This window comes from Sinohyriopsis cumingii, chromosome 18 (genome assembly GCF_028554795.1).
Source record: "Sinohyriopsis cumingii isolate HCF-2022 chromosome 18, ASM2855479v2, whole genome shotgun sequence".
NCBI classification, from domain to species: domain Eukaryota; kingdom Metazoa; phylum Mollusca; class Bivalvia; order Unionida; family Unionidae; genus Sinohyriopsis; species Sinohyriopsis cumingii.
Genome location: NC_142978.1, coordinates 36,009,201 through 36,022,035, shown reverse-complemented (window position 1 = coordinate 36,022,035; position 12,835 = coordinate 36,009,201). Strand labels below are relative to the sequence as shown.

Here is a 12,835-nt window from a genome sequence, read left to right as displayed (position 1 = left end):
TCATGCCAAATTTCATGTGTAGATGAAATATAGAATCCAGCATATTGACCATGTAGGGAACATAAGTTTAAAGCAAATAAGTCAATGAAGCATGCATATTAAGTCAGAATGATCTATTTTTAAAGGTACTGTTACTCACCTTGAGATGTATCTACATTACAATTGGGAGCTCAGTTGGCAGAGCATCAAACTTGGAATCCAAAGATCATGGGTTTGATACCCACACTTGTCAGCTGCCTTAGTGTTTCTTTTGGAAAGGTACCTTGTCATGATATAGCCCATAATGTGTTAACAGGATCATTAAATGCAGCCACAAAAAAAAACTCTCACAAAAAAAACAATTGTAATTTTTATGTCACAGAAATTGGATCTAAAATATTGGGAATGTAATAGAAGATAGCTGAAAATACAAACATCATTCCTGCATAAAAATAGGTCTCATGGACCTAACTTTGCTATACTTGAGTTACTCTCTTTGAAATGTATCCATACACCCAAATTCATGAATGTAGGTAACATAAGGTCCAAGATATTAAAAATATAACAAATGAATGTCTGCAAATACAAAATGACTCAAGTGTCAAGATTAGGTCACCAAGATTAGTTTTTGGTAGGGTTGAATTATTCTCCATGAGATGCATCCACAGACCAATTTTCATTAATGTAGGTAAAATAGAGTCCAAGCTATTAAGATTGTAAACATGAAAGATCTGAAAATACAAAACTCATTCCAACATGAAAATTAGGTCACAATGACCTCATTTTGATATGTTTCAGTTACATTTGAATGATACACAAAATCTTCATGAATGTAGATGAAATAGGGTATATGATGCTGAGGGTAAAAAACCCCAGCTAAACATATAAAAGTCAACAGAGTCACTTATAGCTGTGCCATCCTTTTGGTATGGCTAAGTTACTCTCCCTAACAAAGATTTACTTGCTAGTTTCAGCCTTCTCATGTGCTAGCAGCTGGCTTAAAAAACTACTTTTACCAAGGGGGGCCCAGAGTGGCCTAAGGCGCTCTCCGTTACGGATCACTGCCATCTCACCTCTGTCTGCGTGGGTTCAAGTCTCGGATTCGGCCAGTGTGGGTATGTGAGAAAGCTTGCCAGTAGCTTCTAGGTGGTTCTTTCTGGGGATTTCCCAGGTTCTTCCTCCACCAATAATACTGGCCGCCATGTATAGCCTATCATGTGCTGAAAAACCCTACAACAACAACAACTTTTACCAAGTTTAACATTGTTCCCATTTACAATAACAGTTTTGTTAAAACACCGATGATCAATGAACGGCATAAAAAATAAAGTGTCACTCAAGCATTAAAAATAGGGCACACAGACCTATATTTGGTAGGGTTCAGTAACTCTTCTTGTAATGCATCAATATGCCAATTTTCGTGAGTTTTGTAAAGCAGGGTTCAAGATAGTAAGGGTATAACAAATGTAGAACTAAAAGTATAAGTCACTCAAGCATGAAAAATGGTCAAGTGACCAAAATAACTGAGTTACCCTTACATAGAAAAGTACATGAAATTTTAGAACCTTGCTGTAATTGAACAAAGGAATATAAAATTGAAAACTTTATGATTAATATAATCTTTAGGGACAGAATTTCATTACTGTAATCACCAAATGCTATATTATCCCTTAGCAAATGAAATTGGGAAGGAATTAAGTATTTTGCTCATTTGTTCATAGGTTTGCATGTTTATTTGTTCGTTGGTTACATGTTTATTTGTTTGTTGGTTACATGTTTATTTGTTCGCTGGTTACATATTTGTTACACCCTCTATATCTTAGACCCTTAATTCACCTACTACTTTATCTAACAAATGAATAACATCGATCTGACACCAAAATGGGACAATTTCTTTCCTATTTATTCAAAATCTGAAACCAAAATGGGATTACTTACTTGCATGTCATTCAAACTCTGACACCGAAATAATGTGATTATTTTTTGGCATGTTATTTCAAAATCTGACACCAAAATAAGATTATTTTTTCATGTTATTCAAAATCTGATATCAAATTTGGATTATTTTTGGCTTGTTATTCAAAATCTCAGACCGCTCCAGTGACCTCGTGGTTAGAGCATCCACCACGGATGTGGAAGGTCATGGGTTCAAATCCCCAACTGAGTCATACCAAAGACTTATAAAAATGATACTAACAGCTGCCTCACTTAATGCTCAGCATTAAGATGTTAGCGTCAGGACTGGTTGGCCTGGTGTCAGGATAATGTGACTGGGTGGGACATCATGCTACCTGTCTGCAGCTTGATGCCCCAGTGCTAGACATCACTATAAACTGCCACACTGCAGACATCATAGAGATGTGGCTAAATAATTGTTAAAGCTACATTAAAAATCCAACGCACACACACCCAAAATCTCATGAAATTTACTCATGGTCATAGTCCAACTTTTAGTTCATACAATGGCAATGGTCTGTAACAGATTAAGGAGTTTATGCCTTTATCAGAATGCATGGGTTACCTACAGTGGTGAAATGAAGCCTCTCCTATATATGGATATGTAATACATTACAATAAACAACCCAAAATATTCTTTACATCAATATGCCTCTTAACTTTATAAGTGTATTTATTAGAAGCCAATCTTATTCCATCATGTTATAATCCATTTCTTGTGATAGTTTGCAAGTCAAACAATTGTATTATTGTTAAAATATAGTTAAATATATCATGTACATACAGTTTCAAATAAATGTTTTACTCTGGATGTTGTTTTTTGTTTTGTATCCATTCTGGAGCTTCTGTAACTTAGTTTCTATTAGTGGTGTTACAATAACCCTATATGCTCACAGATTAATTGGATCCAACTGCAAACTGAATTGATTTAGATCTATCACTGCATCATGAGCCAGTAGATCCAAGATCTGTATAATTTATTAGGAGTGTTCAGTAGAAAAAACAACAAAAACCCCAATCTGCTGGTGCATCATTTGACAGCAGATCAGGGTCAATGCTGTTTGCAATTGATCCCTACTTATTCAAGAGTATGAATGGCATAAGAAATATTCAAAGATAGGTCAAACACAGAACAACCAAGCATTTTACAATGATTTTCAATAACTAATTGTCAATATTTACAATTCTCCTATTCAAAAAAATGTTTTTACAACTTTAATTTGGAGCTGTCCTGTTATTGGCCATTGATTACCAGTATCAGCCAATCAGCTTTTGTAAGTTAACTTGATGATGCTGATAATTCCAAGATTTTAGAGACATATATCTAGGCATGTTAAAATGATATTTTCCATGAAAAATATAGAAAATATCTCCAATTAAAACTGTTGCTTGATAGATTTATAACTCTCAATTGTTAACTTTGAAGCAATTTCCAACAATAATAAAACTGATGTTTTTTAATGCCCACTGGTAATCTTGAACCTAACTATTCTTTGAAATGTTATTGTTTCATAGATAGATTTTAAAAAATATTATTTATACCATTCACCATAATGAATGTTTCTTGGTAAAAGGCAAAATCAACAAATAACATTCCTGTATAAAAAATAAATAAATGCAAATCTTTTACACAGAATTCCCAGGAAACTTGGAAAAATAAATTAAAAATGCTTCTTCCATGTCGTATTAATACACCATGTATACTTGTTTCAAGTCAACCTTTTTTTTCTCATGTTGCCATATTTTCCAGTTTTGTCCAATTGATTATAATTTGATGGGCAATCAAACGAATGCTGATGCTTGATCAAAAGGTGATCTAATCAAGTTATAATTGATTCCCTCTTCCCCTAACTATCATAAAAATCAAAGAAAATCTCAAAGCAATCAAACCTTGTTTCAGTTATGCACACCTAAGCAGGCAAGGTGAGTTGTCTAGCAAATGTCAATCACTGGTGCATGCAGTAAATTTGCTAAAGACAGCCCATACTTAGTTGGAAACTAAGCCAGAGGGTAATAAGAACTGGCACTCTGGCCCAAATCAATGTACATCATAAAAAATATACAAGTTATTATTTCCGCACATCAGAAATGGGTCAAAATTAAATTCCAAGCATCAAAACCAAAAGGTATGTGTCTACTGAGAACCCTGACAGTATGTACAAAAAGTCATCAATTGAAATGTTTCTACATTTTCATGCCACTATTACCAACCAAAAATGCATATGAGGTATGCATTGTGTTTATCCATTTCATTATGGCATTCATTATACAATACTTATATTTATTTGGATTTTGAAATAATTAAATTAATATCACTCACAAAGTGAAGTGCCCATCAATTGTTTACCATGTTTACTAGTTTTCCATTTTTGTGTAAATATAAGGCAACCATATTTGTGTTTAATGCAATGCAAGTTTTGATTTGAGTAGCACTTGCCTTTTTCATAATCCAGATTTGATTCCAGTGTGATATTTGCAAAGTTATCAGACAAGGCAAGTGGGACGATATGATCGTTGCTTTTCTCCAGCAACTGAACAACTACCTGTGCTAGTCTGTAAAGGCAGCACCCACTTTGTTTTCCCAGTTGACAAGCTTTTGAGCCATAAATCTCTGCATTAATAATGGCCCAAAGCAGTGTGACATTTATAGAATACTGTCAATTATAAAAATGTGGACTTAAACAATAAACATAAAATCACATTGTCTTATCAAAACAAAACAGAACACATAAACATAAAAATTCTTTTAAAGGTGTTAAAATAAAAGACCAGTGAAAAGACTATGGGTGAAATGATACACCTGTGCTATGTATTGATTCAATTCATAATATACAGCCTATGATATGGTACATTATCAATTCCCATATTAACTTGATAACCTTCTCACTTTTCATAGGTCGTTTAGTACATGTAGTTGGGTAGATGTCATTTTTTTATGTGTTGACATGTTGGGTGTATTTCCAGCATGCAGATTACAAACAGACAATTTGATTTATCATCTGAACAAATGCCATTGTCACCCTTGATAAGATTTTTTTTAAAAATACTTCCAGACTGGTTACCCGTTAGTTGTCAGGTCTGAGTGCTTTCATTCAAACTTTCAGGACATTTTAGGCTGCTTTTTTTCATCAGAAGCAGGGTACCATGTCCTTTGTTTTGCATTGCATGAAAGCTTTAAAAAATATCACTGACAATTTCATGCCTTCACTTAAATTTTAAAGGCATTACTGATACACTGTTGTATTCAAAACAAGAAATACTGCAATTTCCTAATGTAAGGAAAATCTTATTAAGAACAAGTTCAAGTGTGGGAGCAGAGATGACTACCAACTAAATGCATTGAATTATACCTGCTAAAGATGCAAAACAACCCCCATCCTAAGTAAAAATGACATCAAGCTCCCAGCTTTGATGAGTTAATGCATGCTGATGTAACTGCATGAATGACTGTATTCTAATCAATCATGACTTGTCAAGGTTTCTTTATAACATTTATGCATAAAATTGTTGTTGTTGTTGTTGTTGTTGTTGTAGGGTTTAATGCCATTTTTCAGCACACGATAGGCTATACATGGCGGCCAGTATTAATGGTGGAGGAAGAACCCGGGAAAACCCCGGAAAGAACCACCAACCCACGAGAAGCTACTGGCAAGCTTTCTCACATACCCACATTGGCTGAATCCGAGACTCAAACTCATGCAGACAGAGGTGAGATGGCAGTGATCCGTAAAGGACAACACTTTAGACCACTCGGCCACTCGGGGCCCCTGCATAAAATTGTAGTAAAATTTTAAAAGTAACTCCAACCATATACATTCATATGCTGCAGCAAGAAGAGTTTACAGAAAACTGGTCTGAATATACAGTGTGGGCAACAGTAATGGATCATTTTCATGTTGGCATCTCTTTTCTTGTTGTTTACTAAACTGACTAGGATAATTATGTTGCAGTCATTTATATTATTGAATTACTTAAAACTAAACCATTAAAAAAATTTGACACGGTAGGATCGTTCCTGTCTAACTTCTATCTGAAATGCTATTTCCAAAAATCTAAACAATTGCCATGGCATAACATACAAAATTATGTATTATTAAAACCATATTTTTATTATGAAATACAATATCATTGTTTATACATAAAGCTGCAAAAATGGTCTAGAAATTGATATATAAATCCAGCCATGTGAAGACGACAATAATAGATCAGTCTTGTTACAGCAGCATGTGAACAAGGGGAAATTACATTTTTATATATGTAGTCATGGGTGCCTGCAGGATTTTTTGCAGGGTGGGTCAGTCAGTCATGGCCAGGAGAGTTAGTTGCATAATTCTGTGCATAAGCAGTCTAAAACTAAAGCTAATATCTACTAAGCATTTTGAACAGAATATTGTGACATATTTTTAGCTTCATTTGCATGATTAATTTACTTATCAGAATTGATAATATATATATATATATATATATATATATATATATATATATATATATATATATATATATATATATATATATATTTGCAGTATGATTGGGGGGGGTCACGTGATCCCTCCCCCTTGACCTATACAGCAGGTACCTGTGTATGTAGTTTGGATTTAAGAAAGCAGAAAAATATACTATCACTGCTAGAATATTTTCTCAGGTTATATTTTTGAATTTAAAAAATGTTTTTATTCATTGTTTTACTTTACTTCCAATTTGAGTGAAAACAATATGCGACTGAAACCATCATTGCCAATCCCATATCATGCCATTATAGCCAGTTTTGTGCTGGTGTACCATAAAATTCAACCCACTCATCCAATTTATTTAAAATGAGCTGTTCTGATCTGACCCCTAAGTGTGCACCATAACCTGTATTCATGTGATATGGTACGGTTAAGTGCTTAAGTGTCATCCCATGATGTCTCTCTTAATAGTTTTAATCAATTTACAGTTTTACGTCAACAGGTAGGATGAGATCAGCTTATTTCCAATCATGTATAAAAGATTTCCAAAAAAAATTCATAGATAAGCTGACAGTAACACCATTTATACAAAGTGGTATGGTGGTAATGTTGCTAGCATGCTTACAGTATCAGGTGCCTGGCTGATTCAAAGCCTGACTGATTCTGACATGCTTATAATTCATACCGATCAAATTACAAGCTGATTTCCACCAAAAGACAGGCTGAGTCTGACAACATTATGGACTGACTGATACTAACCATGAGAAAGCTTATTAAGTTTCACCTTATTTTTAAACATGATATTAACAATAATTTAAAAATATAATATTTAATATTATTTCAGAGGTAGTACACTGAGAAGTTAAAAACTGCATCTATGGAAACAAAACCCCAATTATACACAAGATACTGTTGTTGTTCTGTATACAAATTAAATGCTTATCTTCACTGCCAGTTTAACAGTGAAATATTTTTTAAGCAAATCATTCACCTCTCTGCAAATATGAAATATATATATATATATATATATATATATATATATATATATATATATATATATATATATTTATTTGTATATATATATATATATATATATATATATATATATATATATATATATATATATATATATATATATATATATACACACACACTAGCCTAGGTATGTGAATGCTTTTGTTACATTTATAATGAATTTATCTTTATATTATATTTTGCACTGTATACTATAATATAATCCTACAACGTGAGACATTGACCCAGACATGTATGTTTTAACCCCCCCCCCCCCAACGAAAGCCATCATTCGCTTAAAGACGTCACAGTTTGCTGCATATGGAAAAGTATCACCTGACTGACTAACGGTGGATAACTTAATGAAACGCTGAACTAAGTTACACCTTGGATAGCTCTCTTATCGATTTAAAGGGCATGTCAACAATTCGAAAATTGCATCCCGATAGCTCAAGCTAACAAATCGTTTATTTAATTCGGCCATACTACTTTTTTTTAAATTCGAAAACTGAAGAAGAAAATAGTATTTAAAGCTAGTCATTTTTTAACAGTCAAGCGCCTACTATGATACTATGCTTGCATATACTGTTATGATGAATGCATTTGGAACACCTGTGTTACTTACTGCTAGAACACCGTAGCGTTGTACTTTTAACTCACCTGTATCGTTGAAATGGTGTAATAAGGCTTATTCTCTTTTTAAGTCCGACGAAGAACAGTCCATGATGGTGAATAGATTATATCTCTGTTCAACAGTAAATGCATGTACTATAGACTTTCTGCTTTGTAATCATAAATAACGGCATTTTTCTGCAAAGTACCTGAAATGTCAAGTTCGTTAACTACTCTATTGAAAAACATGTCATTGAATTACCAATTGCAGGTATGCTTAGACAACTGGAAAGCGGCAGTGGCAACCAATCAAAACTGTTGTAACATTTATGTGTGGCTATGGATATTTGGAGGTGATCTATTTCTAGACACATAGAACCAAGATGTAGAATATTGGCTTATTCTGAAGATGCATAATGCACTACTGGTATTTCAAGATTGTTCAAATCAAATAAAAAGAGTAATATTTCTGTACGTGTTGAATGTTTCTTGTTCATTGTCTACTTTTAAAGGAAAAATACTTGGCCATAGATTGACCACGCAGATTCTAAAGGAAAAAGATCGTTAATTTTGTCTGAATTTATTGAAGATATGGGCAGCAGTAATGGAGGAAAGCGTTGTGAAAAAATAACATCCTCAGTAGTAATGATAATACAGGTTTTGTTGTTTTATTTCTTATTTTGGTCACAGCTTTCTCACCATTCTTCACATTAAACCCACCAGGGCCAGCCGGCTGATTTGACCGATTTGGTCCGATAGGGCATCGCTCACAGGGGCTCCGCGCGTAAGTTTTTAAAATATATCTATAAAAAGAAAGTAATTTTAAAGCGATGGAAGACATTTTTAAGTTCAATATCATATAAAACTTGTTTAAAAGTTTATTTCCAAATGCTGTGCTCACATGGGGCCATGCGCATAAATCCATAGGGCCCCGCCAAAATGATCCAAATCGGTCTCCTCATTTGCTAAGGCCGCATTACGCCCACGCATGCGATCCCGCGAACCGTACCAGCAGGCGCCCATGCAAGACGATGAGCATATGGGGTAGAATACTTAAACCAACAAAATGGCTATTATCATACTACTCACGTCTATAAGATTTTCCGTTGACGTGACAAGTATAAATACAAGTACAAGCGGAAGACAATTGCACGCGCGAATAAGGCAAAAGCACATTGTAGATAAGAGTACATACACTGACCATTGTCATTTATTTAATTATCGTGTGCAGTGCATGCCCAGCCATTTAATGGAGTCATCAGCAAGAAGCAGAGCCTGCAATCACTGGTTAACTTTGTCAGAGAACAACTGTTCACAATGTGCGGCATGGTCTTTAGAGCACCACAGCTCCAGGATGAGTCAGTGGCCTGGCCCCGTCAGGCAAGGTTGACTGCACAACGACCCTGTCCTGTCCAGAAATGGTTCAGCATGGTCCACATATGTCGTGGAAATTTGAAGCCAAGAGGGCAGACTGATGGCTCAGCTACGAAGGAGTAGTTTACAACATCCGTTGAAGACCACTCATCACGCCATGCCGAAATAGTTGTCAAATCCTTCAGCAACGAACCTAACCAGATTGGATATCTACAAGCCAAACGGACTGCTGGATGAGCAACAGAGAGGGTGAACAGACCTTTTGCTGAAACGTCATCTTTGAAAAATAAAGATTCCTAAGAAAATGAAAAATATAAGGTCACTAACGTCAAGTCATAACCTCTAAATTTACCGAGAGTTTCTCTAATTGGGTTAGATTATTTTGTTACTTTATCTGTATCGTTCCTGTTTGTCTAAATTTGTATGTGTGTTTTCGTTTACCCACCGGACGTTTCATTGAGGTCGCACCCTCTCTGCTGCTATCATTAAATCGGTATTATATCAACCGAATATTTTACCAAGACCTACTGGACATTTTGTTCTGGGATCGTGTAAATTTATTGTTATAAATTCGTGCGGAGCAGATTGTGCTTTTGAAAAGAATTTTTGTATAACTTAATCATGTCCATATCACCACTACACCAAGTCTGATGAATATTTCGCAGAGTATGTGTATCAACTCCATTGAACACAACTAAAATATTACAATTATCTCTGATCACTTTCGGAATTTATGTGTATCGTTGAGTAACATAAATAACATCAGTATTTTTATGCCTTCCATAGGAAAATATTCTTGCTGGATTTGTTTGTTTGCCAAGCATAACATCATCTTGCACAACTAAATAACTCATAAATCTATCAAGGTCGTCTACGGATGGTGCTTCATCAATATCAGTTATAAAATTAATAATGGCATCGCCATCTTCATTTAACAATATTGCATCTTCATTATAATCTTTAAGTATATCGTAACATTTCTGATCGTCAACTGACGGGGATATTAAATATAACTTGAGCCATATCATTATCAAATTAAGTAATAATTGCGTTTTACCAGACCCAGATGGAACAATTAGTATCATTCTGATGGAATTCGGTAATGTTGAAATATGTTTTACTGGCTCTTGTTTTCGTGTGGCCGAGAAATGAATGACATCCATGTTGTATAAATATAATTAAAAAAATATGGATCTATTTTGCGTTCGATGCAGAGCATCCACTCCCACAAGTGTATTAACAACAATAATAACAACAAAAAATAAAAAGTGTGCACTTACCGTCAAATGTGTAAACTGTGGTACAAAAAATATGAAGTTATTTCTAATAATCAGATTGGTGATGATGTCGCTACTTCATTAGGAAAATTACCAGGAACTCTGTGGGCTAAATACCCAGAAGATAAACATCTTCTTGGATATAATTACTGTGGTCCTGGAAACCGACTTGAAATCCGACTTGACGAGCGAGATCAACCTGACCTGGAGAGTATCCAATAAATGCTATTGATCAAGCATGTCACGTTCATGATATAGCATATAAAAGTAAAGATCTGCAACAACGACATATTGCAGATATGAAGTTCATTCATTCATAAAATTCTATATATAAAAAAATCTTTCAGAGAATAGATAGCTCATTGGTTGGTAATATCTGCGATGAAAGGTAAATTATTATTCGGAGCCGATAATTAATCAACCGATTATTGAAATAAGGGAATCGATTTACTATAGCCCAAGAGGATATTGGAGTCGTAGAACAGCGATTAGTAAATTCGCTGATGCAGCAAAGGTTACACGTTTTGTTGCTGCAAAATGGTTAGCACGATAGGCCATAGAGCAAATTTAGCTACCACCACCTAACAAAAATTCAGCATACACATTTTGATGTTAGCACTCCTAATGAAGTTCATCAAGCAGATATTTTATTTTTTTGCTATATGATATTATCAAAACTGGAAGACGTCAATCACGTACATATAAATACACGTTAAATGTCGTTGACGTTGCAAGTAGGTATAAAGAAACAGAACCATTATCAACTAAAACTGCAACTGACGTTTCTTCTGATGTAGAACAAATTTATCAACGAGGACCCTTGCGATGACCACAAATATTACAAATTGATCCTGGCAAAGAATTTATTGGTGCAGTATCATCTCTGATGAAAACAACATAAAGTCAAAATCAAACGATGACATACTGCAATTAATCGTAATCAGGCAATTGTTGAACGATTTAATCGAACACTTGCTTACCTCCTACCGCAGAACAACTCGATAACTGCCTGCGTTCATTGCTTGACAAATATGCACCAGCTACCAAGTGCAGAGTATCAATTCAAAAGTGTTCTCCATGGTAAAGCAGTGTTAGGGACCAGCTTCGCGCTGCTAAAAGAGACCGCCGTAAAGCTGAGAGGCTTTGGCTTTCCACCGGATTCATTATTCATAAGCAAATTTATGAAGCCTCTAAGAAGAATATCACAAATGTAGTCCATGCAGCGAAATCAGCCCACTACACTGCTAAGATCATGGAGAGTTTCAGCTGCAAAGAGCTCTTCGAGATTACTAACAAGCTAATGTCAAGGAAAAAATCTACACCACTTGCACTTACCTTCTCTCCAGTCGACTTTCTGGACATGTTTGCAAATTTCTTCCGTGACAAAGGACAAACCTTTAGAGATAAGCTTGACACCACAATTTCAATTGACTGGTCGTCACCATGCAGTTGCTTTACAGAATTTGAGCGGCAACCATTAGCATCATTTGAACCTGTCTCTATGTATTTCGTACGTACAATCGTACAATCGTGATGAAGAATGCACCAAAATCATGTGAAATGGTTCCAATTTCAACATCACTGCTGCTTGAGTGCTTAGATCCAGTATTGCCTTCACTAACTGATGTTATTAATACCTCTCTCTTTCTCATCCGGGGAATTCCCATCATTTTTCAAAACTGCCATTGTAAAGCCTCTGCTGAAGAAACCAACACTTGACCATAAAGATTTAAAGAACTACCGCCAGTTTCTAATCTCCCACTCATATAAAAAATCTTAGAAAAGGTTGTTCTATCCCAGCTTGTATCTCATCTAAATTCAAACAGTCTTTTTAGCAATGTACAATCTGCATATCGCCCTTGCCACAGTACTGAAACTACTCTTCTAAAAGTAGTTAATGACATTCTCTCTGCGTTGGATAGCGGAAAGATTACAGCCCTCACCCTCCTTGATTTGTCTGCAGCATTTGACACAATAGACCACGATATATTACTTCACCGCCTCCAGCATACATTTGGCATTCATGATACAGCCTTACTGTGGTTCAAGTCCTACTTGGTCAACAGGCACAAATTGTATCTGCAAATGGAATACACTCCAGCCCAGTTTATCTATGTTGTGGTGTTCCACAGGGGTCTGTTCTTGGACCTGTACTCTTCATTCTGTACACTCAGT

General features: G+C 35.1%; 1 protein-coding gene across 1 annotated transcript in view; it reads right to left on the bottom strand.

Moving 5' to 3' along the window:
- Positions 1-8,272, bottom strand: part of LOC149776399 (serine/threonine-protein kinase Nek10-like) — a 130,873-nt gene extending 122,601 nt beyond the window's left edge. The window contains exon 1 of the mRNA XM_089940776.1: positions 8,058-8,272. The gene's annotated coding sequence lies outside the window, so the exon portion shown is untranslated. The remainder of the gene's footprint in view (positions 1-8,057) is intronic.
- Positions 8,273-12,835: the final 4,563 nt, after the last annotated feature.